A 26,191-nucleotide genomic window follows, 5' to 3' on the forward strand; every position below is an offset into this window, starting at 1 on the left:
GGTAGTTTGGGATGAGTCTCTGGGTGTTGGTGTGGTGTCTGCGGGAATGCTGGTGGTTGGGGATGGGTGTGTAGCTGTTTGTGTGGTGTCTGGGGGTATGGTGGTGGTTGGGGATGCATCTCTGGGTGTGGGTGTGGTGTCTGGGGATATGTTGGGGTGGTGTTGAGGGGGTGAACGTCTGGTGAGTGGTTGCATGCTTTTGTCTTCTGCTGGTTTTGTTTGAGTGTGGTGCTTGGGTCTGATGAAGTGTGTGCATGCTGATATATGTGTGTGTGTGTGGGTAAGGGACAGGCAAGAGAATTTGGATCGGGGAGGGGCAGGATGTTAAGTGGAAGTATGGATGCATGGAAGGTTACCTAACACTATACTACCTCTGGTCTCGAAATAAACATGTGTGAAATGTGTAATGAATGTGCGTGTTCTCTCAATAAAATTGTGAAATAGATATAACCAATAAGGGGGAATTATCCCTTAAGGACTAGAACCCTCTCACCTGCAGGTGACATGCTTCATCATATGGGTTCCTCCTCCCAGCAGGAAATCCTAGTCCTGTTGAGGGCTATAACCCCCTCACTGTGAGGGAGGAGCTCAGGGATGTTTTTTTTTCTGTTTAAGAAATTTTTATTGAGTTTATATTTAAAATAGTCACAGTACATACGCTATGAGGCCATAGACATCAGATAAACTACTATAAGTATATATAAACTACATAACATATGTATATGAAACTAAACAGAATGAGGAGGAGGGTAGAGAGGATAGAGAAAGGAAGAACACAGGAAAAGAAACAGACAAGAACCAGAAGGAAAGAGGAAAGAAAAGAAAAGGAAGAGAAAAAGAAACGGGGAAAAGAATGTGGGATTAAATCCAAGGCAGTCAAGAAGAAGCATGGGAGGAAAGATAAGATGTGAAAGGAAGCCATAAAAGATCAGATTTAATTTTTTGGGGAATAGAAGAAGAAGCAGCAATAGAGATCCTATGTTCATCGCATACAAAATTCCACCAGATATTAACAGAAAGCTTAGAATTATCTTTCCAACACGATAAAATGACTTTGAATGCAATAGAAATCAACAAGTCTAACAATTTGACAGAAGAAGATGTAATCACAATATCATCAGATAATGAACCCAGAAAAATGTGCAGTAAAGACAAAGGAGCGGAACATGAAAATATACGCATACATGTTTTCCAAACGTCTGTCCAAAATTCAAGGACTAGAGGACATGCATATAATAAATGTATAAGTGTTCCAGTCTCTTTAGAACATGACCAACACATAGCAGAAGAAGTCTGGGAAAACATATCAACTGTAACAGGTGTAATAACGACTCTATGATAAATAAAAAACAAAGACTGAGTAATTCGAGCAGCAACAGATGTTTTAAACAGTTTGGACCATATACGATCCCACAACAAAACAGGGAACTCAGTTTCTAGGGGCCCGATGTAGGTCGGTCGGTAACGGCCGAAAATCGGTATTTTCGGCCGTTTCCGACCGGTATTCAGTAATCGGTATGTAGGGACACATTATTTTACAGATTCGGTAAATTTACCGATCGGTAAATTTACCGAATCTGTAAAATACCGAATCGGTATTTATACCTATTCGGTATTTTTGATATGTAGGTGGGACTCTTCTGAGTCCCACAAGCCTTACAGAATCGGTATTTTACCATGAAATCCAACTTCATGGTAAAAAACCGATTCCGGTGTGCATGCACATGTGTGCATGCACACCTGTGCCATATGACAGGCAGACCTGCCCTTAGGGCAGGTATGCCTGCCACATGGCCCCCGAATCTTTTTTGGGGGTGCTAGAGGGTGTCAAAGTGACACCCCCTGCACCCTTGTCAAAATCTGTATTTACCGATTCGGTAAATACCGACCGGTAATGCCCCATTCATTCCTATGGGCTTCAAAGCCCATAGGAATGAATGGGCCATTACCGGTCGGTATTTACCGAATCGGTAAATACAGATTTTTACCGATTCGGTAGCAGGAACATCTGGATGTTCCTACATCTCAACCCCTTAGATTTACCGATTTTTAATTACCGAATCGGTATGATTCGGTAATTTAAAATCGGTAAATCTATTTTACCTACATCTGGGCCCTAGGTCACATTCCCATGCAATCTCAACAGAAGATTTGGGACGAGTACCAATAGTCGAAGACAAAATTGTATAAACATGAGCAGCCTTAGGTTGATGGCAGGAGAATAAAGGATATAAAGGGGAGACAGGGACAAAGGAAGGAAAAATATCAGGAGGAGAGTAGGAGGCTAAGTGGGACAAAATGGCAGACGTAATAATGTTGTATTCATTCTCAAAAGAAGAGGGTAAGTCAAATAAGGTTTGAAAATCAGGATAAGGAAGGAGAGAGCCATCAACAAAAAACTGATGCACAAATACAATATTCTTTTCCTTCCAATGTTTGAAGTAAAACGATTTACCTTTGTAACAAAGGAATTTATTATACCACACCACAGAGGCTAGAAAACATTGCAATGGGGAAAGTTGAGAAAAAAACATGTCTGATAACACAGTGTGAGAGTGTTTTAAAATAGGGAATTTAGTCAGAAACGAAGAATTAGACATAAAAACAGTATGCTGAAAAGAAAAATCCTTCAACAGAGATCGTTCAAGGATAACCCAGGCAGGTATGTGAGTATCATTAAAAACATATGCCAAAGAAAAAGCTTGACGAATCAAGAAGGCTAAATGGTACGTTTTAAAATTGGGAAAACGAACGCCACCTTCTGACTTGGGGCGCATCAATTTCTGCATAGATATACGAGGATGTTTACCATTCCATAGGAATTTAGAGCAAATAGAGGTTAAACGGGAGAAATAGGAAATGGGGATTTTGAAGGGGAGCATAGAGACAGTATATAAGACATGTGGAGAAATCCTCATTTTAATTGTATCCAAACGCCCCCACCATGAGAGAAATAAAGGAGACCAAGTTTGAAGAAGGGATTGGAGTTTCAGTATGAGCGAATCAAAAGTGAATTTAAGGGTTTCTCTCAATGATGGAGTAAACCAAATACCAAGATATTTAATTTTGGTTGGACACCATGCGAAATCCGTGTTACTAAACATGTATTGATAACAGCGCGAGTTAAGTGGTAAGACTTCAGTCTTGGAGAGGTTCAGCTTATATCCCGAAACAGAGGAATACAAACGGACCTCTTCCAGAAAGGGGGGAAGAGAGGATTCAGGGTTAGACATATATACCAGCACATCATCCGCATAAGCTGACAATTTAGTTTCGGTATCGGATAGTTTAAAACCAGAAATCTTGGGATTAGAACGAATTTTTTCTAAAAAAGGTTCAAGACACAGAATAAATAATAGGGGAGATAAGGGGCATCCTTGTCTAGTACCTCTAGAAAGGGAAAAAAAAATTGAAATTTTATTGTTAACAAAAATGCTAGCACGTGGAGAGGAATACAGGAGTTTGACCATTGATATAAAAGAAGAACCAAAGCCAAACCACTGTAAGGTGTGGAACAAGATTTGCCAGTTTATGCGGTCAAACGCCTTTTCTGCGTCTAAGGAAAGGGCTGCCAGAGGGATTTGAAGTTTTTTACTGTGGGAAATGACATCGGAGAACATACGGGCATTATCAGAGGCAAGTCTACCTTTTACAAACCCTACCTGATCGGTTTTAATTAGACAGGGGATAAGGGAATCAAGACGTAAAGCAAATATTTTCGCGAAAATTTTGCAATCATAATTAATCAGAGAAATAGGGCGATAATTTTTGCATTGGGAATGATCCTTGTCAGGTTTGGGAATGATAATAATTAATCCCTCCAAAAAGGAACCAGACGCCTTTGCATCCGAGATAAATGAATTAAATAATTGTAAAAGTTTTGGAGCAAAAATGGCACGAAAAGTGGAATAAAATTCCACGGGAAGGCCATCTGGACCCGGTGCTTTAGATTTTTTAAGTGCGTTAATGGCTCGAGTTATCTCTTGAATAGTAATCTCTTTTTCCAGTAGAGCAAACTCATCAGGCATGGAGGGGGGAGAAGGAAGGCCAGCAAAAAAGGACGTCAAATTAATATTAGAGGGGTGTGTATCATCAGTGTATAAGGCCTTGTAATAATTATGGAAGACAGTAGCGATATCTTCATCAGATGAAACAAGTTTGTTGAGAGAGTCATTAAAAATTGGACCTATATTTTTACGTTCTGATTTTACTTTCAAATAATTCGCTAGCATTTTCCCCGCTTTATTTTGGCCACCATGAAATTTGGATTTGATTTTGAGTATAGTGTTACAAGCTTCATTCGTGATAATCTTGTTCAAGGCCGTTTTGGCTGGAATTAAATCTTGAAGTGAAGAAGGTGATTTGGAGGAAAAATATACGTGTTCCAGGGATTTGATTTTCTGGAGTTGCTCCTCATATTTTTCCCTATTGAGTTTCTTCTTGTGTGCAGCATAAGAAATAGTAAACGCCCTAAAAGCAGCCTTAAAGGCATCCCAGTTTTGGGAATAGAGGTGTCAGTGGGGACATTAAAGGAGAAAAATTCTTCAAAGAACTCCACACTTTTCTTCATAAAAACCGTGTCAGATAACAAAAAGGAGTTAAATTTCCAGCGATTAAACTTGGAGGAAATAAGGGAAAGGTCAAGTGATGTAAAAACAGGGGCATGGTCAGAAATAAAAATGAAACGATCTCAGAATGTTGGAGGGAGGGTAGAAGAGATTTGCTCACCATAATATAGTCAATTCTAGATCGGGCTTGATGAACATTTGAAAAAAAAGGTATACTCCAACACATCAGGATTACACAGTTTCCATGAATCAAATAAAGGACGTGAGGCAATGGCAGATTGAAAACCCTTATGGGATTTATCAGGTTGAAATTTGCTGGAGGAAAGTCTGTCAGAAAACGGGTCTAACCATTGGTTAAAATCACCTGCAATAATAAAATCCGGGGAATCAATGGAGGAAATCAATGTTTTAATATCGGTCCAGAACTTAGGGTCAGGACGTACCGGACCATAAATATTGAGTAATACCAGTGTCTTATTATGGATAATCACCTTTGCCATTGCCCAACGACCTGCATCATCAGTTTGAGTAGAGATTATCTGTACATTTAAAGCTTTATGAAATAGAATAGCGACCCCCCCTTTCTTATCAACAGCAGGAGAAAATACAACTTGGCCCACCCATTGCCTTTTCAACTTTAAAGATTCCACATCCGAACAATGCGTTTCTTGAAGGAAAACAACCTGCGAATTGAGTTTAGATAAATGAGACAATACCTTTTGACGCTTGACAGGATGACCAAGACCACGCACGTTCCATGAGACAAATTTACACACCATGGAGGGAGTAGGAGATGGGTGACACGTGAAGTGAACACATGGTAAGGGAGCATCTACGGAATAAAGAATAACGGATACAAAAAACGCATGAGACGTAAATTCCCAGGAAACTCTCAAAACAAAAACAAAACATACCATATTCCATAAGAATCGACATAAACGCAAACAAATGAAGAAAAGATCGCATAGGAACAAAAATATATGGAACGAATAAAACGAAGAAATAACCAACTAAAAAATAGGAAGAAGGGAAAGATAGGGAAGAAAGAAAGAAAAGTGGAGGGGAAAAAAGTGGAGAGAATAAAAATGAAAGAAGAATAAACAGATCAAGGCACAGACGCCTGAACTGAGAAAGAAATGAGAAGCAAAACAACTGAGGCATGGATGCACCAAACAGGGGACATGTCTCCAGGAGCAACCACAAAAGGACACACAAAGAAAAAGAATTCAAAGTGTGAGAGCTAAACCTCAAAAACGAGAGTGAAGATCATAGGAAAGCGCAAGAAGAGGACAAGAAGCAAAAGAGAATAGCTGCAGTACGGAGAAAACAACAACATAAGAGAAAGCTAGTAAGTGGAACATTAGCTAGTACTGTCCATATTCGAAGGCGTGATACTCTGAAGATATTCATGGAGCTTCTGAGGATCATCATAGGACGAGGTGCGGCCATTATGTGTGATCTTGCAAAAGCATGGATGCAGGATGCCATATTGAACATTAAGCTGTCGCATGAGAGGACGGAGGTTCAGAAATTCCTTGCGTCGGGCATTCGTCGCTGATGAAAGATCCTGAGAGATGAAAATGTTATGGCCAGACCATTGGAGGTGTCTCTTGAGTCGAGCGGCTTTTAATACAGTCATCAACTCCGTGAATTCCAGGAAAAGCATGATAATGCCACGAGGCTTATTAGAGTTCGAGTTAATTCTGCCCAGGCGATGAGCCCTCTGGATATTAAGAGGGTGTGACGCAGGTTGGAGATTCAAAAGTTCTTGTAAAAATTTACGTATGAAGGCCACCATGTCAGGCCCTTCCAAATTTTCCGGAACACCATATACACGAAGGTTATTTCGACGATTGCGATTTTTCAAATCTTCCGTATGTAGCTTAAGTTTATGGATCTCCCGCTCTAACATTGGAATTTTGACTGAAGCATCCTGGATATCACTCACTCTCTGCTCTAAATTCAAGACCTTGCCCTCCATAAGCACCCAACGGTCCTCAATTTGCTTAAGACGATCATTTGTAACAGACATAAATGGCTGGAGACCACGTACCTCCTCTAGAATTGAGTCTAACACCGGATTTGGTGAAGATTTTATGGGAGAAGGCGGGTCATTTTTAAGTCTTTTAGGCTTGGTACCTGATTGAGACATTTTCGAGGTATGAGAGTCCGTCGCCATGTCTGCAACGCTAGAAGAGTGCAAGGAGAACCGTGCAGGCAGGAGAAGCCAGATAAACACAGCCCAGGTTAGACGTGGTAATACTAAGAGCAAAGGATGCACCACCAGCACCACAATCAAGCCGCAAAAATCACTGAGAGAAGAGCATGAGAAGAGCAGGAAATCTCAAAGCACTGGCGCAGTAGAAATAGCATGAAGAGGAAGCGTCATATGAAATGTTCAGAACAGGCAATAAACTAACGTGACCGCCAGCAAAGAAGAAATTACCAATGTATAGTCAATGAATGACAGCCCCTGGTTTAGGAAAGATACTGGAGAGAAAAGGAACACTTCATTAGGAAACTTCAAAAGCAGAAGGTGAAGCATTCCTAAAATGGCGGCAAGCATTCCTGTGAGGTATAAATATGAGGAAAGACGGCAAAAAAGAGACATGCCGTATTTGCATTAAATGAAATGTAAACAGGAGTCATTGCAGGACATCTCCGTGTAGAATTGATAAATAAGCATTCTCTTCCAACAGCAGGACAGCAAAAGCGGTGAAAAAGTCATGTGCGAGGCCGGCCTCTAAAATGGCGGCAGCTCGCGTTACAGGGTGAGAGAATTACCGTAGATATGAGAAGTCATCCCCGCTGAGCGTGAACGGTCGGAAAACAGCATCCACTTGGTCTAGGTGGTTTCCGCCGTAATTGCAGCTGTCTCGAGTCAAAAAAGGTGATTTATTACCGCTCTCACGGCATCTGTAGTTTTGGTCCGAAGCGGAGCTCACGGAGCAGACGTCTCCTCCCGTCGGCGCGCAAGCCACGCCCCGCTCAGGGATGTTTTAAATGATATTTTCTAGTGTACTCGGGATCCTAAAATCCCATATGTGAAGGTAGGGTGTAGTGTGGGTGCAGCGCTAGAACGAGGGAACTAATAGTGATCTAAAACTGTCTAGGGAGATACAAAGATGTTTATTTTATTGAGTTGCTCTCACTGGCAGGATTAAAAAGCAGTGCGATGAACAGTATGGACTTAAAACTGTTTGTTAAGTTAGGTCAGGTTTATTGCAGCTGCATTTCCAGACCCGACCATCACATATCAACAGAAAGCATGTATTAAGTGCACATATCATACCAGCGTCATGGTTCACTATAAAGGCTTCAAATTTAGCATGGACACATGCATGTATGCTACATAACCTGCAAACAGTTGCTTCTACTCGTGTCATAACCTCAGACAGCTCCAAATGCATTGATGGACTTGTCTATACTCCATCCTTATGTCCATACTAGGATACTTGATCACCTTGTATACCTTTTCACTTGTAGTATCACGTAGTAAGATGATGTTACCAAATAGGATGGATACCATTTTTATAATATTCACACATGGCCTAGATTTCAACAAATATTAATTTCACTTATAACTCATCATGATGTCATGAAGATCGTGTTACAGACCAATTTACCATCAACATGTGGTGTAGCAGAAATCATGTCACATTGTAGATGCTCATTGCACACAGATGACACTTTTGACTTAAAACTTCACCATATGTCTACTACCTGTAAAGTCTAATGAAAGCTCTACTGAAGTAGTTTAGCTATTTTTTACATGTAGCAATGAAAGGTAGCCTTAAACATTGAAGGCCACATTTTTGAGAGATAGATATTACAAATTAACACAGCATAAGACTTCATATAGCCATATGAACATCTCCAAGCATGCTCGGTGCAGGTGATAAGGCATTCATAGATTGCATTCCTACAAGCAAAAACACACTTGAAGATTGTTGGGAGTCAGTGAATATCTATTACATTAAAATGTAGGATCACTATAGACCTAATGGGATGGCACATCACAGCACTCTTTGGTATAGCAAACTCAAATTGCCTTGTAGTGTAGATACTCACATATGATCTCTACAGTTTCACATATCACTCCCAAGTGCATGTCACCAGTCAGTGAATTAATTTTTAAAAGCTATTGCAGATGAACTAACAACAGATGAACTAACAACAGGTAAAATGTACACTGGGCAACATGAAGGCACTAATGCTGATGGCACCAGTGATGTTGGCACTCATTTCACTGTTGAATCACAACTAACCAACAGGAAGTATTGTACAGTCACTGCATAAAGAGCGCACTGTGTGCCATGTCACATGAAATAGGGTCATCATCACATAAGAGACAGTAGTGAGAGAACATCTCTTCTTACACAAGGAAGACAAGTTGCCTGCTTGATACAATTGTCACTCAGAACATCAAAGAACGTGAGATGAATTACCAATTCACTCAGCAGGTGTCTGCTCAAGACGGTGAGATGGTAGTGGAGTGGATTCTGCTGTTTTTTGCTGGGAATAAAGACAATAGGCACAGCTCATCAGCATGCACCTACTATCAGACCTACAAAGACAATAACTCTTCTTGTGTGTTGCACATGGGCCACCCACAATCTCAATGGGGAAATGCCTGCATGTAACACACACAGTTGGCAATGTAGCATGTATGACTGTGGTGAAGACTCACCCCCTTGTAGCTTTTGTCCAGCCCTTAACTGCCTATCAAGCTCCAGCTAGGCCACCTCCAGCATGCTGGCCATTAGGGGGGCAGGGACCGGCATACACCCTGTTCACATTGGGATGGCTTCCTCAGCTGGGCCTCCACGATCTTCCTGGTCCAGCACCTCAGGTCCTCCTACCTCTTCCTGCAATTGACACAGCACCGGCTAATGCCCCCATGGTCTGCACTTTCCAGGCAATGGCTCTCTGAATGGCAATCTTCTGATGGCCATTGACCTGTATGGATGTAATAGATGAATAAACAGATTGTAACTGCAAGTTTTTGGATTCCTGTTTGGTTGATACATATTTTGTATACACCTAGTAAAAGCATTAATCAATAGTCAACACACTATATGTTTAAACATCACATGCTAAGCACTACAAAACATGAATACATACTTTTGTAGTCATCTGCTGACTACCTTCAACCCTGGTCATGACCTACAGTGACTAAGCCAGCCCACTAACATCAAATATCTCAGGGCCATCAAACATGTACTGTGATGTGAGGTATTATGACACACAACACACCATTGTGACCTTCTGAAGAGTAAACTACTTGTGCATTACTGTACAGACACCTTTAGAGCCAAGGCCACTGACTTGATTTATAGGGTCCATGGAGCCTGGTACCACAGACTAAGGTTACAATTTAAGGGCTGGCATGTGTGTCACTGAGAACTTCCTTTCTGGGGATGTGTGGACATGTGAACTACTATATCGGAAATCATACTATGTCTAATTGAGTTTGTGTCGTATGTACTGCCATCACAGGACACACCTTTTTCAATATGCAGAACTGTTACAGGGATGACTATCAACATATCATTGTATGTCTTGTATGATTGGATTGAATGTAACAAAGCTGGTAATTAACATACCAGTATCTTTTCAAAAGTAACCAACTACCTACACTGTTAAAGTGTCACATGTGCAATAGGCCTGTTCAGTACAAGCATGACTCATGGAAAAGTGACAACAAACCTGTGAGAGTAAGGGTCACGGCAAAAGTAAATGACACACATTGACACTGTGGGTAAATGAAAAAAAAAATCATGTTAGGGGTTACATCAGTCAGCATTCCAAATGTAGTTCATGCAAAAGCAATCAAGGCTACTATTGGTTCAGAAAACTGATTATGGGGAACATCCAAGGATCTGCAGGTCTACACGGAGATTACTCTGTGCATCAGTTGTATTGCTACAGTAACTCTACCCCAGCCTGGGACATGACCCATAATAGGCCCAAGTCATTGTCAGGCCTTGCTCTCTGCAGGTTAATCATATTGATTCAACATGAACAACACATTTCCACCAAATCAATACATAAAAGTACATTTCCTGGCCTTCAACTATGTGACCTCAAGGTTGGTTGGCACTCTGAAGGGGCCTGTGAGGTATAGCTAACTCCCAGACAAAATTTCGGCAAAGCCTGATGTGGGCAGAGAGATATTTGGGACTGTACACATAGCTAACATCATCCTCAACCGCTTCTTATAGTAAACAGACACAACTCATGCTGTAAAGCCTGTACATGAATTTGCACATTTATCATGATTTGACCAGCAAATATATCACGCATTATATGTACACATGTATAGATATGTGCATGCAACATAAGTAGGATATATGTGTTATCACACATCACAATGGTGATGTTAGGTCCACAAAGTACTGTGCCCCATTATCCATTACATAATTGTCCTCTGTAGGTACCACAGCATTTCAAAATAAAAATTCTGATTTCACTATGGAATTCAGAGGCACATTGTGGACTTTGAAAACAGAAAGGATGAAGTTGAACAGAGTACAAAATGTATTTGATATTGTTACTGGTTCCTCTGGTGAGCCATAGAGCTAGCCATAGAAAGGAAGGACCTCTCTAACCAGGGTCTCCAGCTCCCTTTAAGAGAAGGAACTGACCCTCTCACCTGCTTGGTCTGGTATGATTGCTCCCAGAGGTGGCAAACAGCAGATAATGTGGAGGAGGTGTTGATGGCAGCAGTGTCAGGAGGCGAGTGAGTTATTTTTCAAACCGTAACGTACATGTTTGCCTCATACACAGTCATCAGCATAGATGGGCACAGCCAGTGGTTTGCGACTGTCACAATCACCAATGTTAGGCTTTGGCTGTGTCCACCCTGGATGAAACCGACCACCACATGGCTGACTTTCACTGGCAATGATCGTCCCAAATGTCTTATATGTGAGGTCAGGCATTCCCCATTTTAGCAGTTGGAACAACAGTATTGATGACTGTTAAGTGCGTCGCTACCACTACAAATGAGGGCTAACAAATTTACATGTGAAATACTCCATTGCCATGTAAATTTCAACACACATATCATCTGTGTACTGCAATACTCTGCCAAAAGGCAAAATGTGAGCAGTACACTGCACACCGCGGTTGACGGTTTTTGACCTAAAATTTCCTAAATTCAGCAATATATTGCAAATTTTACATTTCTGAATGAATAATGTGCACATTTCTGTTACAAACACATGTGAAGGCCATAATGGGGATTATTGTTGGATGTTGGACAGTAAACACTGATTATGTGAATTATGTGTAATACTTTAAGAAGCAGTTATTTTTGTTACATGACTTTTTTCTTACTCTACGTATATGTTACTCTGAACACTGTGACCAATGTTCAAAATTGTTTTCACTCCTCACAAAGTTAACCTAGGAGAGGGAGGAGAAACCAGCCTCATGTGTACAACCCATTTCTGGACCTTCAGACCATAGAAGAAAGGTTTGACATCAAGAAGTTGCATTTGAATAGGCAAACAATACAGGATTTATGTCATCAGTTGGCACCTGATCTCCGTGGCCAAATGAATTATCCTATATGCATTCCGCCAATTGTCAAACTTATGTCAGTAATGCATTTTCTGGCAACAGGTTCCTTTCAATACACTGTGGCTATATCTGGTGGTATGTCACAACCAATGTTCAGTGGTGTGCTACAAGTTGTGCTTTCAGCAATGATGAGCCACATGGACAGCTAAATCCAGTTCCCGAGCTGTGAGGATTTAGCCACTGTGAAGGGAGATTTCTATAGATTTGGTCACATCCTACAAGTGGTTGGAGCCATTAGTGTCACATATTTTGACTTAGTACCACCGCAAGCCAGGGAATCATTTTACTGTAACAGGAAACACTTCCTTTCTATTTGCGTTCAAGTTCTCTGCTTACCGGATTTGTACATCTCAAATGTTTGTACCAGTTCCCAGGTTCAGCCAATGATTCCTTCATACTGCGGAACAGCATCATACCCCAGCTTATGTCACAACTACTATTGGAGAGGGCCTGGCTTATTGGAAAGTTTCATCTGTCCTAACTTTGTATGGGTAATGTCAGGTAAATTAGAAAGTGTGTGACTTATTATTGTACTTCTATCTGGCTTCCATCTAGGAGACTCAGAGTATCCCAACTGTCCATGGTTGTTGGCACCACGGAGGAATCCAACTATGCCAGGTGAAGTCTGCTTTATTGAGGCCCATTGAAGAACACAGCAGCCAAGTGAGTGAGCGTTGAGCTCCTGAAGGTCAGATTCAGATATCTGGACAAGACTGGTGGAGCCTTCCTCCACTCACCCATGAAGGTTTGTCAAATCACCGTGGAATGCTGCATGCTTCACAACATTGCCCTATGATAGAACACCTGTTAAATCACAGAGGATGAAGACCATGATGACCCACCGGGTGAGGATCCTGAAATGCCAAATGATGAGAGTGGAAGAGGAAGGAGCTGACTTGCATCAAGATCTCATCAACAACTTCTTCTCATGTGTATAAGTTTGTTGTGAGATATCAAACGTTGACTACTGCAGTAACTCTTCCCATGATAATGTGAGGAGGATGGGAAATACTAGGAAGACAAAGCTCTCTCAAATGCAGGTAAAGGGTGTTTGTTGAGGAACACCATGATGCTCACTTTTATTAGTGTTTTGCTTTGTTTAGCTTAGAATGTCATGGACTGTGCTCTCTAGAAGGTGACCACGTGAATTGTGTCATATGTTTGGTTTCATAGATAATCTTGTTATTTTGGTCTGTTTTAGATACCTTCACCATGGCATCTTCCTTTGAACATTTAGGAATTTTGACATTAGCATGTATATAATGATGTTTCGATGTACGAAGTGGACAAGTATTGTTCCGGCAAATGTCTGTCACAGACTTTAGGTGTACAAAACCTGAACCAAGACAGCTTGCACAGTGATAGGATGAAAGTTAAGAGTGTTCCATTGGACTAGTTCCTTGTGGTGTGGTGGTCCTAGCACAAAATTCATGCCATCATGTGCTCCAACAAAATGTTGTGTTGGGCCCAAATCATGCTACTCTGCCTTCACATTGGCTAAATCTTCATTGTGTTTGAGCTGTATGTAGCTATTGATGTGTCTCCTCATTGTAGGGCAAAGTTCTGTGACACATCATGGACATTTGTCTGTGACATTCCACCAGATGCAGCAACACTGGATTGGAATACTACTGTGATCAGAAACTTTTTGACTGGCATTTGTCTATTTATTGGTTTAAAATTATGATGGATTCCTTTTTTGAGAGGTAGACAATATGGCTCGGCTCTGGCTGATGGTCTAAATCTATTTTTATGTTGCATATTCTATAGGGAATTGTCTGCTGTGCCCACTCATTCCATGTTTTTGAGGTCTGCATATGAAAATGTGATAACTGACATAGAATACTTGAGTCATGTATGATTTGCTATGTTTCTTCCATCATGTAAGCCTGTGATTGGAACAATGGGATAAAGATTTTATAAGACCAGACATTTGCATGTATGCGTTGGTGTGACATGGTTGTGATCCTGATTTACACATTTTTAACATTCAACATAATATTCTCATGGGAATATATACATGTATTGCTAGATGTGAGAGCTACTACAGGAGGCAATGAGTTTATGACTATTTTATTTATTGCAGTGATCAAGGAGAAAATAAACAATGTGTAAAATGAAACAGGGAAAACCAAAAGTGAAGAAGATACAGTCATGGTGAGTTAAACCATAGTTGTAGATGCTAAATCATCTGAATACAAAGTCCAAAATTCTACTCCCATCAGAGTTGGAAAAGTGTCGAGAAATAGTACACAAGAGAATGTGTTGCACACGTTGGCGGAAATGATGTGTGTGGTATCTTAGTGGTGGTGGTTGGTGTCTTGCCTCACCTCATGGATTCTTTGTGGATGTCCTCTCTTGTGGGGGAGGGGAGATCCACTGCTGCTTTTATGCCTTTATCTTGTGAATCATTATTTAGGTGTGCTCTCAGTCTTGGATGATCCCTAAATTGCATCATACTATAATTTGATTTATGCAATTGTATTTGTGTTGATTTAAGCATATTTATATTTTTCCAAAAGGAAAAAATAATGAATACATATATTTGAGGTAACCACTTGGTATGGTGCCACTCATGCCATCAATAGTTTCAGTTGAGGAGACCAGGACAACATCAAGCTCAGTAGGCAGACTTGTCTCTGAGTAGAGCATTGTATGCAGATTGCTGAGTCCATGAGAAGTGGAAAATGGGAAACACCCATTACAACGAAGGTGCTTTCACGCAGTGCCATTGCCACATGACTTCTTTCACATCGCAGGCGGCTTTACAAGGCATGCTTTCATAACGCATGCTACAACTGCGCATTGATATTTACATCACTAGCGATGACAACGCAATGCAATGACATGACAGATGCACAATGCAATGCAAGTGAAAATGACATGACAGACGCGGTACGGTTGGCGTTCTATCATCATACATCCTTGCAATTGGTGTTTCCCAAGACAGCTAACGTATAATGGCATTCAAAGCAGTTCCCAGCAATAAACTTTCCATGACCCTGAGAGGAGCAAAGGCTCCCCTTCTGTCCTGACACTTTCTCTAAACATCCAAGGGGTCCCACCCGCACCCGCACCCCCACCCCATACCCGCCACACCGGCGTGCACTGGCAACGGCTAAAAGGCGAATAACCCCCTTTTGTTGCCTCTGACTAAATGATTCACGGAGCTGTCTCTCTATTAATGCCTTCCACGGGTGTCACCTGTGCGGAGCAGAGACAGCCGCTTACCGGTGAACCAGCGCTCTCTGATCTTCACCCGTGCATCCCTCTGCTTGCGTCACATGTGCAGAGCTGTGCCACCGGCTCATGTGAAGGAATTCTCCATCAGAGCCGTGCAGAGCTGTGCAGTGCTGTGAGAACCGAGATCTCCCCAGAGATGGCTTCTGCTTCACGTCTCACCCCAGGTGACAGCCTCCTCTGCTCTCTCTGGTCCGCTTTCTTGGGTGGCTCTCTCAGGGGTGCAGAGATGTTCTAAGGCATGGGCTAGTAAATTAGTAACTTTGCCAGCTGGTGAGCTGGGGCGCAGGTCATTTACAACAAGGCTTGTCCTGAGCCTGCAGGACACCTGCAGAGCCCACTCCACCCCCTGCAACCTCGTGTTTCCATTCCTACTGTGTGGAGCGCTGTTGCCTCCCCTTAAATTGTTGAGAACAGTCAATCCGGTTACCATTTCATTTTTCTCAGTAATGTTTATTCTGCATTTTCTATGTGCCTTCTTCTTGTGTCGTGTATTATCCCGCCACCCGTGAGTGCCCGTTTTTAGCTGCCATTGGATGGCCTGCTCGGGCCCCGCTGCACAATCGTCAGTAAATACATCATTGTAAGTGGTAGCCTAGAGGTTGGATCAGCGAAGTGGGAACCTTACCTCTTCCAGTATTTATTTATATTTTTCGTGGTCTTACTTTATGTAGACTTAGGTATCTGCTGTCTGACAGGGGGAAGAGGAGATGTAAAATATAAAGCACTTTACATTAAGAATTGAGAGTAAAGCCAACCAGAATCCACCTTCTCTGCTCGGAATAGCGCACTCTTTCGATTCCATCTTCATGGCAATGTACCTGTTCTCCTGGTTCCCTGAAGGAAGCTGAGGGCAAAGGTCAGCCGGTGACTGTTGGGGAGGGATCTGGTGATTGGGAATCCTTCATGCATGTTTGTCATTGGAACGGGGGCGCCCGGCTCTGACGGGAAACACCCATTACAACGACGTGTTTTCACGCGGTGCCATCACTATACAAACCTAAAAGTCCAGGTTTACAATACAACACACCCCAGAGAATTAATAAACTCAGTGGAAAAAACGATGTAATAGCATGCGATTTCGTGAACTGCGTTGTATTTGCACAAAGCAGCAGAGACACTACAATCGCTTGGCAACAGCATGCGCAGTGAATGCGTGCGATGTATTGCCTTTTACGATTTAAAAACTGCGTGGTAATTGCTGGTGTTGTTACAGTTGGCGATGTATCATCATACATCCGTGGAAAAGAGTTGTAACATGGCCGACAAGTATGAACAGACAACACTATTGCATATTGTATAGAGTTACAGGAACAGGGTCTCATAATAGTTGTTGTCATGTCAGTCTCTATTTCTCCACACTTGACAAATGGCTCACTTCATGAGAGGTGAACATTAGTTTTAACATGGCTGAAAAGTGAGAATGGCCAAACAACAATATTGCATTTTGGTTTCTGTTACAGAAAGAGGGCCTCATTATAGTTATAGTCATTTCTATCTTTCCACAGTTGACAAAAGAGTAAATTCATGAGAGGTGAACATCAGTTGTAACATGGCTGACAAGTGAGAATGGTGAAACAACACTATTGCATCTTGTTCAGAGTTACAGAAACAGGGCCTCATGGTAGCTGCAATCATTTCGATCTTCACTTCCCAAAACATGGCACATGGTTACTGTCACATGCCTGGTGCCAATATGCAGTTGGACTGGGCCATATATTTACATATTAACACTTATCATGGGTTCTGGGATCATAATTTAATAGTAATACACTTACAGACAGCATTGCAATGTGTGGCATGTAATGGAGATGGATACCTGTGATCTTATTGCAACAATCTACATTAAAACTGATAATCAAACATCTCTGATTCTTTGAGTACTGTATGTTAGGAAAGTAGATTGAGAACACATTAGCAAAAACTGAGATAAGAACATACAGGGTCTTGAAGTGTTGGAACAGTTAGTGAGGTGTTCCTTACCAGACTCCACTCCTACAGGTACACCATTCAAGCCCTCAGAATGCAGGATGGCGTAGACCTTCTCCTGCCAAGAAAGCAGTTGCAATTGGGTACTGGGAGGACCACTGCCAGCCTACTGGGCCTCCAGGTGATTCTTGGAGGCCAGTGAACAGACATTTGCCCTCAGGTCATGCCACCTCTTCCTAATTTCCTGCTTTGTGCCCAGGGTGGTACCTACAGCATTCACTTTGTCAATTTTTCTGGCCCACATTCCCATTTTCCTACTGAGAGGAGTATGTTTAACTTGGGCTCCAAACAGTTGTGGCTCTACTCTAATGATTTCATACACCATACCGGACAACTGACCCTCTGAAAAATGTGGAATTTTACTAGAACTTAAAGTGGGTGACAGTGAATAACAAAAACACCAAGGAATAATAGTAAGAAATGCAACAAATATGTATGAGGCTGTGAAATGGGAGAAAAAGACCTGCATTATCTCAGCAAAAAAATGTTGACTCGCTGTCTTGCTGTGTTGCAGTATAGAGGCAAAGTATCACAGTCTTTGATGGGGTGTGTTTTATAGTGTGATTTGGAGGTGTGTCTACTGCCGTCAGGGAACTGCCGCTAAGGGACCGCCAGTAGTACTGTGTTTTGGTAATCTTCTCAGTGGGAAGCGACTGCCCTGATGGCGTCAGAGTGTGCATTGCCAACAATGCAGACCAGCATGGCCCAGGTGGGAAACACGCCGTTGACGTGGCCTACGTTACGAGCTGCATGCATCATAATACAGTGTGCGGATCACCAAACTTGTTAACTAGCCCTAAGTCTTCAGGTCTAAATTAAGCTTTGTGAATTGGGCCCACAGTGATTATGAAAGTACCAGGTTTTGCGATCAGAAAACTGGTTAATATATCTAGCCCCAAAATGATTACCTTGATTAAAAAACGTGAGTGGTTCAAATGTTTTTCTTTATACGCTGCTCACTAGCAGTAAGAATAACAGCAACAGAAAAACGTGTTACCTTCTTTTTTATTGTGCGATAGATAATTGTGAATTTTATATACATAACTGCTTGATTAACTATTGCAATTTCGAAAAGTAAATATGAGAAGGTGGATCACATACTAAAAGTGCTGTCACGAGAAGAAATATAAAAGTAGTTCAACTGCCGCATGTTTTTCACCATATCACTGGCAATTGGAAGACGGGGCTGGCAAAATACTGGAAAAGAACATTTAAGCTGTGATGGCACACTCAAAAATGTTTGCAAGAACCGAGATAAACAATAGCATATGTTTGACACTTCGAATTTCACAGTGGAGAACAGGACTGCGTATGAAGCAGAGGTGATTTAATTTGATTGTGGTCAGATATCTGTTTCCGGTGGTCATTTTAATGAAATTTAACATAGGTTGCAGTTTGAGCATTGTGCATGTTTAACAGTGAAATATACAGGGGGAAGAAGACGAGGGCGAGCAAGTGTAAAGGTTGGTGTTCACCTTCTGTTCTGTTAAATCTGTAATTTATGAAGCTAATAAAGCCGATCATAAAAGTGAATGAATACATCTTGGTCTATGTCTTTCAATCTTAAACTCTTTCTTGCGGATGAAATATCTTCCAAGCTCTTTTACTGTGACACACGTTTTACGAGCACCCACATGAAATAGGTTCACATCCTCAGAGAAGGATAAGCATGGTTCTTCTTGCGTGGACTATAAAGATTTTTCAAGATTCGTATCTAAGCTGTACCATTTAATGTTGGCTTCTTTCTGAGCTAAAAGCCAATAAATAATTGGAGTTCCTTATAGGTATATATTGTGTCTCAAGCCTTCATAAAGCATAACAATTAATCAATCGCTTATTTCTGACAGCACGTGCTCCAAAATGTTGAGCATTGAAATCACCTACAAGACTCGGGTTGTCAAATAAATAAATATCTATCCAAAGTCGAAGTTGGAAATCGTTCCTGTCCAAACTTTTCTGAAATCCAAAAACGTGCCTAACTCGTTTGAGATACACAAAACTATGTTTGTCCTTCTCTACTTGGTATTGATCTAAAGCACAAAAACAAAGAGGTAAGCAGAATGGGGCTAATATAAATCAATAAGAGAATGAAGGAAAACTCTCAGAAAATGGACTGATTCCACTCATTCTAATGTGGCATCATTTGGGCCCTAGTGAAGCTGAATCGCCAGAGCACAGGATTGGAGAAAATTAGGAACTCAAGCCAATCGTATTTTCTTTCATACTTAATTGTGGATATGAAGGAAACATCAGTACAGTGTCGTGATGATATGGTCCTTTCTACGAGTAACTTGAGAGGATGTGGCCTAATGGCTAGGGCGGTCAACCTCAAATCTAGGGAACCGGGTTCGAGACTCTGCAAGGAAGCTCAACAACGTGTAATTCTGGGCAAATCAGTTCAGTTCAGTTCAAGGATCTTTATTCGGTGATTAAAAAACACCATAAAAGCGCATAAATATACAGTTTAAAACACAATTAAACATTCTTCTAGACCCCAACTGATATTTACATAAATAGTTTAAAAAGGTACATAAAATCCACAAACAGGCCTACCCTCTTGTTATCTTTAGTCTTAAAGACACTTTCAAAAAGTTGATTATACAACACAGTGTACGGGGATCATTTGCCCTTTGCAAGAAGAGTAAGGCGGCTTTAGCATGTCTCAATTTAGCCTGTTTTAAAATGTCTACCAAAAATCTGCACCTAGGGGTTGCATAAAACGGACACAAAAGTACAAAATGAAGGGTGTCCTGCGGAGACATATTGTCGCGGCCGCAGGCACCCTTCTGCTTAACCGATACTGTGAAACCAGGTGGATCAGCTAGTAAATTAGGTAAAAGGGTAAGCCTAAAATGGGACATTAAAAACCTATGCTGAGCGTTATACATAAGATAAAGATATGGTTCCATGCCCTCGGTGCTCTTAACAAGGCCATGGGCACTTACTGAGTATTTGGTCCCTTCAATTGCTGCTCTACGTGTGGTTTTCCAAACGAAGAACAACCTCTTTATTTTAATTTTATCAAGTGGTAAGATTGCAGTTGGATTTATAAAAAGATCCTTCCAGTCTATGTCTTCCAGGGTGGTCTACACATATTTCAACCACGGTATTTCCAGGCCTTTGTCCCTATCCAAGCAGTCTCTTAAAATTTGTCTGGTCAAGACTGCCTCAGGGTTTGCCCAGATTCTTAACCAAGCCATACTCGGTCTGAGATTAACCAGGTCCTCGATATATGGCCTCCCAAGTTCCCTGTGAGCAATTACAGCTGGGGTGCTCTGGGGTATTTTCAGGATCGATTGCAGGTATTTATTTTCCTTCCGCTGCAATTGATCAACATTCAAAAAACCCCACACCTCAGAACCATACGTAGCTTTAGAGCAGCATATAGAACTATACAAATTCATAGCTTGTTCAGGGGACCAGCGACCCAGCCTACGCCCTTTGCCTGCTATCGCACCATTTGATGAAACCAGTTTGCTGCATTGTTCATCCACCAGGGAATCAAACTTTAGTGCCCCGTCAAATAACACACCCAGGTAGGAAAAAGACTGCACCTTTTTTAATGTGTGGTTCCCTTTTCTATAAGAGAACCTTGTGCAAGGTTTTGTTCCAGCCAGCATTACATAGGACTTGCTTAGATTTACAGAGAGATCTAGTGTTTCATAAAATTTCCGAATCCGTCAATTAGACTCTGTAAACTCTTCGGGGTGCGGGCCAGCAGGACCGCATCATCCGCGTACAAAAGCACCAGAATGTGGCGCGTTCCTACTTTCGGGTAATCCGCCTTCAAAGCAACCAGAGTCTGCTCTAGGTGGTTAATATAGAGCGAGAACAAAAAAGGGGCGAGAATACAACCTTGCCTCACCCCGCTAGTACACGGAAAGGGTTCAGTATTCTCTCCCTCCGTGTTATAGCGGACCATGGCGGTGGTGTCCCGATGTAATTCTCTAAGAATATTGATCAGGCTCAGGTCAATTCCCAATTTACTCATCAAAGACCAACGTTTTAACCTATTGACATGGTCAAAGGCTGCAGCCAGATCCATGAACCCAAGATAGATCGCTTAATTGCTGGTTTTAGTGTTTTTTGCCACCAGCATATAGAGGTTCAGGCATTGATCACTTGTGGTCCTCCCTGTCCTGAAGCCGTACTGAATGTCCGAGATGAAGTTATGTTCTTCGGTCCATTTAGTAAGGCGATTAAGAATTACCCGGCCCAGAACTTTGGCGGAAACATCAATTAGTAAGATTGGCCGATAACACTGGGGGTTGTCCCTGTTACCCTTTTGCCGTAGACCAGGAGCGGGGTAATCCCCACCTAATCGCCGCATTAAACACTCTAGTGAGGATAGGGCCCCAGAGGTCCACATTACTCAGGTACGGCTCGGGTGGTGTGCCGTCAGGGCCAGGGGCTTTATTTTTTGTCAAGCCCTGGATTTCCACAATAACTTCCTCTATAGAGAATACTACTACTTGGCCCTGCTGTCCTGCCCCACCCTCCCCCCGGGCAATGTCCTGACTGTGATTATATAAGCCCTTAAAGTGTGTAAGCCATTGTTCCGGTAGGATATTTGCGCCAATCACAGGGGCGTTAAAGTCCTGGAAACATGGTTTGTTAATTATTCTCCAGAATTCAGTCATATCCCTTCGGTCTGCAGCCTCCCTTAAATCCGCCCATGCATCTGCTTGGAGTGATTGTTTCCTCTTCTTTACAGCACTTTTATATGCCTGTCTGCACTGCACTACTCTTTGTGTGTCCCTAGGCTGATTTTTTAAGCTGGTTTTTAGCTCCTTCAGGGCGCGTGAACATTCCCTGTCAAACCATCTCGGATTAAGAAGAGACTATTATCAACCACCCAGGTCTCTTGTAGGCCAATTATCTGGAACTTACTTATATATTGCCGCCATTCCATATTGTCAAATTTATTTGCTAGACCGGCTATGTTCCACAAGAATATTTTTAGCCCACCTTTTAGTGACTGATCACAGGCTGATCCGTGGCGGACCCGTCATCATCCCTTACAGATATTACTTGAGCCCCTCGATACTGTGGTGGGAGCGGGGATAGATCGTCCTTTAACTCCTCCTTAAAACCAGAGCCTCCCAGTGCAGGCCCAATCCTGTGTACTGACATGCTGGCTGGTTTCACCCCGTTAGGTCCTGTTGATGTGTCAGCCTTTCTATAGAATAAAGATTTGTGAGTGCAGCCACGTGGTGCTCCCTCAGCCTCCCCCCTCGCCAACCCTGCATGATCGTGTTACCACCTTCGTTTTTTGGTGACTTCTCGACTGGGTAGGGGGACTTGATCAGTCAATCATTTTCCTCTAAAGACGTTAAGGGCCTAAATCTGTTGGACCATTTAGATAATTCCCAATCTCTTGCCACAGGGCTGCCCTAAGTGTAGCTTCTAACCATGTTTGGATTTGGACCTTCCCTGGGTCTCCCAAAAGGGTGGGCCGAATCATAGAAGGCAATTTGTCTGGGATAAAAGTATCCTAGTGGTAGGGATCTTATATTGCTAGCCAGATTAGCTGTCCCACCGGCCACAATGTTCTGCACTACACTTGCGTCCCTAAAGTTCACTATTATACAGTTCCCCGCAATATCTTTGCGCCTGGTGCCTATCCAGCTCACCCTTCTGACGTGGAGGATTTCCCCGTTTTTGTTACCTGTCAGGGGCCTGTTCTGGTTCAGGCAGTGAGTGATCTTGTTTCTTAACTCAGTGTGGGACTCTTTCTGCTCTATCTTTAAATCCGGCACCCCCGCGAGTACCACTACATAGGGACAGGCTTCCGATGGTAAGTTTATAATGGGTAGCGTTTCAGCAGTTGATTTATTGGCCCCACGGCCATTCTGGTTTACTGCTCCTGCTTCAGGTTTATGGGGATAATTATTTTGCTGTTCTATTGATGGCACAGGGAGTCCCGCCCCTGCCCGTGAAGCCCACTCCCCTGAGACCCCACCCCATCCAGATTCAGGGGGGTGCCTAACGGATTAGGGGTCTGTATGACTGTGCTGCTCGCTAGACCTCCTGCTAGATTGTGTTACAATCTGTTGATCTTGACTAGTGGCGGAAGTAGACTGGTTATGTGTAGTGCCTATATCTGAGGCTGTGCCCTGCGCCCTACCCCTGTTCTTTAGTTCGTTTATAATTTTATCCAGCCTACTAGTGACTGGCTTTAACTGGCTTGCAATAAATGATTCTAGGTGATCTTGTAAGTCTGAAAGTATTTGCGCCATCCAGCTCGGGGGGCTAACAACTGGGGAACCTGCTTGCCCCTTGCTTCTCTTGGCGGGCTTCCTAGTTCAGTAGGGGGATAGCTGGTTTTAGTTTTCTTACTTCTTGGCTTCTTTAGGCAAACTTTTCTTTTCCGGCTGGTTACAGCTTTTCTGCCATGCATGGATTTCACCCTATCTATGCCGGTACCCCATTGAGCGCAAGGGATGTTCTGATCAGAAGGCTCTAAAGGGGTGAGTGGAGAGATGACCATAACATCATTCTCTGATACCTGGGGCTGGGTGGTTAAGTCAGGTATTGGTGTGAGTGTGTCACGAGGGTACAGGGCAGGGCAAAGACTTTAACCCCTATACGTTTCCGCCCCGTGAACAGGACTCGAACGGTCCCTTTAACGCTGCCTGGGCTTTCCCGGAAGAGGAAACCTCTGGCGTGACGTCACCAGCTTTCGACCACTCAGAGACCGAGGCGGCACTGAAGGACCACCTCCAGGAAGAAGACGGCGCGAAAGCCGGACGGAGAACGGAAGTGGAGACGCCGGAGCCGAGCAGCTTAATCGAGGAGAGGTCACCCCATCAAGAAGACGAAGAAGACGGACAGCCCAGCAGAATCGACACGCCAGGAGGCCACCGTTATCACAAACCGCCCCGCCGCACTTCTGGAGAAGTGTGGCTGGACAAGGTACAGGGCCGGTTAAAGGGACTATTTCTGTCACAGGGTGGGACAGGGTAGGGGAGGTTTGAGGGAGGTCACGGGACCGGGTATGTCTGTGTTATTGTCGTAACCACATCCCCGAGCACGCTCAGTACTTGACGATTGAGCCAGATACAGTCCAACAAGCTGGTGATTGTCCCTGGTGATTCCCTCACTCCCCGTCCCCCCTGTTCCACGCCCAGGACCCCAGATCCCAACAGTAACCTCAGGGTTCTTTTTCTTTTCTCTTTTTTTTTCATGGCCTTACTGGGGAACTCACGCTGATCGCCTGGGCAGAACACTGAAGGCACGACAACGAAACCGGGAAGGACTTCGGACCCAATCTATTATTTGTTCACTTTCGCCCCACCCGAGAAGGAGACTGTTTATGTTTGAGCGGTGCTGCCCCTCCAGATACGAGGACTGTTTAATTTGACTGGTGTTATTTAGAATGAAAAATAAAAGCACCACCACCGAACTCTCACGAGTGGTACCGCCTTTTGTTAATTTCGACCCCCCCTCCTGCCTAGTTGACAGAGTGACAAGCGTCTTTCCGTGTACTCTATTTCATTTGATACTACCCCAATGGCTTTCTTCAACATAAGATCAATTGCAGTTGGCTGGGCGGTAAAAAAGGGGGGTATACATGTGTCATGTGATGCTGCCAGGGGCGTTGGAGGTAAGTTCAACTTTGCTTTGGTCGAGCGAGTTTTTACTTTACTGGCCATACTGGAAAAAATCTGTACAATCTACCCCAGATTAACCTTATTTATGCAAGACCCAAACGCTTAAGTTAGTTCTTCTTCCCTTACCAAAGTGCACTCCAACGCATTAATGAATAAACACAAGCCAACCCCCCAGAACCGTTCCTTTCAGTCAACTTGCGTTTTACAGCTCCCGATACCAAAATACAGTCTGCCTCCCCTCCAGTCTTTCTTCTTTCTTGATCACCGATAGTCCACCCAATCTGCTACCAGTTCTCAGAGCCACGAGGGGGGGCCCAGCCCGGCCTCCTTTGGCCCCTGATGGCCACAGATGGCCCGCCCTTTGCCCGGGCTTAGCCCGGCGCCGCCGCGCGCGTCCCGCGCTGCGGTACACCGGCTGCCCTTTTGAAGAGCCCTGGCGCTGCCTGATGACACCAATGGCAGGCGACTGGGCTGAGACTGGGGCTTCTGGGAGTTGTAGTTGGTCCAGCTGCGATGGTCGGCGGCCGTTCCCCTCACGGCGCTCCGCGGACCTGGAGGCACACTGGCCTCACAGCAACTAGGGGGCAAGAACCAGCGGATGAAAGTTACCACCAGCCGGTGAGTAGAATCCTGAAGAGCGCGCAAATCACTTAATCTCCCCAGTGCCTAACAAAAAAATGAATGTGTCCTTATGTAACGCAAGTGGTGCTCGTGTAAAGTGCTCTGATAACTTCGGTCCAAGTTTGTGCTATATAAAACTCTGGGGGAAAAAATCTCCTGATATGGGTAGTAACGCCTATTACCACACATATTAGATTCAGGATTTTTTAAGTTCTTATTGTACGCTCTGTACGATAGAAAATCTATCCCTGTGCTAAAGTTCAGTAGGTGAAACCTGCTAATATTTATCAGGAGAAAAATATCCAGTAAATATCTGGATCGGCAGATTTTGGTCCGGTAATGCATCAAAGTCTGTATGCTGTGACCCATCTTAAGGGCAAAACCTGTAATTGGTTATAACTATTGCACACAAAAAATTTCATACACCCCAGTATCGTTTTTTATCATGTGCAGTAATGGTCAGAAGTATATCGGGGTCACGCATCTTGAGGGACTAGATTCTATATTCAATTAGACCTCCACAGTGTGTTGCATGATATTTCTCGGCCAAGAGAAGAAAACAGAAGACAAAAC

Source organism: Lissotriton helveticus, chromosome 4_1 (assembly GCF_964261635.1).
Source record: "Lissotriton helveticus chromosome 4_1, aLisHel1.1, whole genome shotgun sequence".
Lineage (NCBI taxonomy): Eukaryota > Metazoa > Chordata > Amphibia > Caudata > Salamandridae > Lissotriton > Lissotriton helveticus.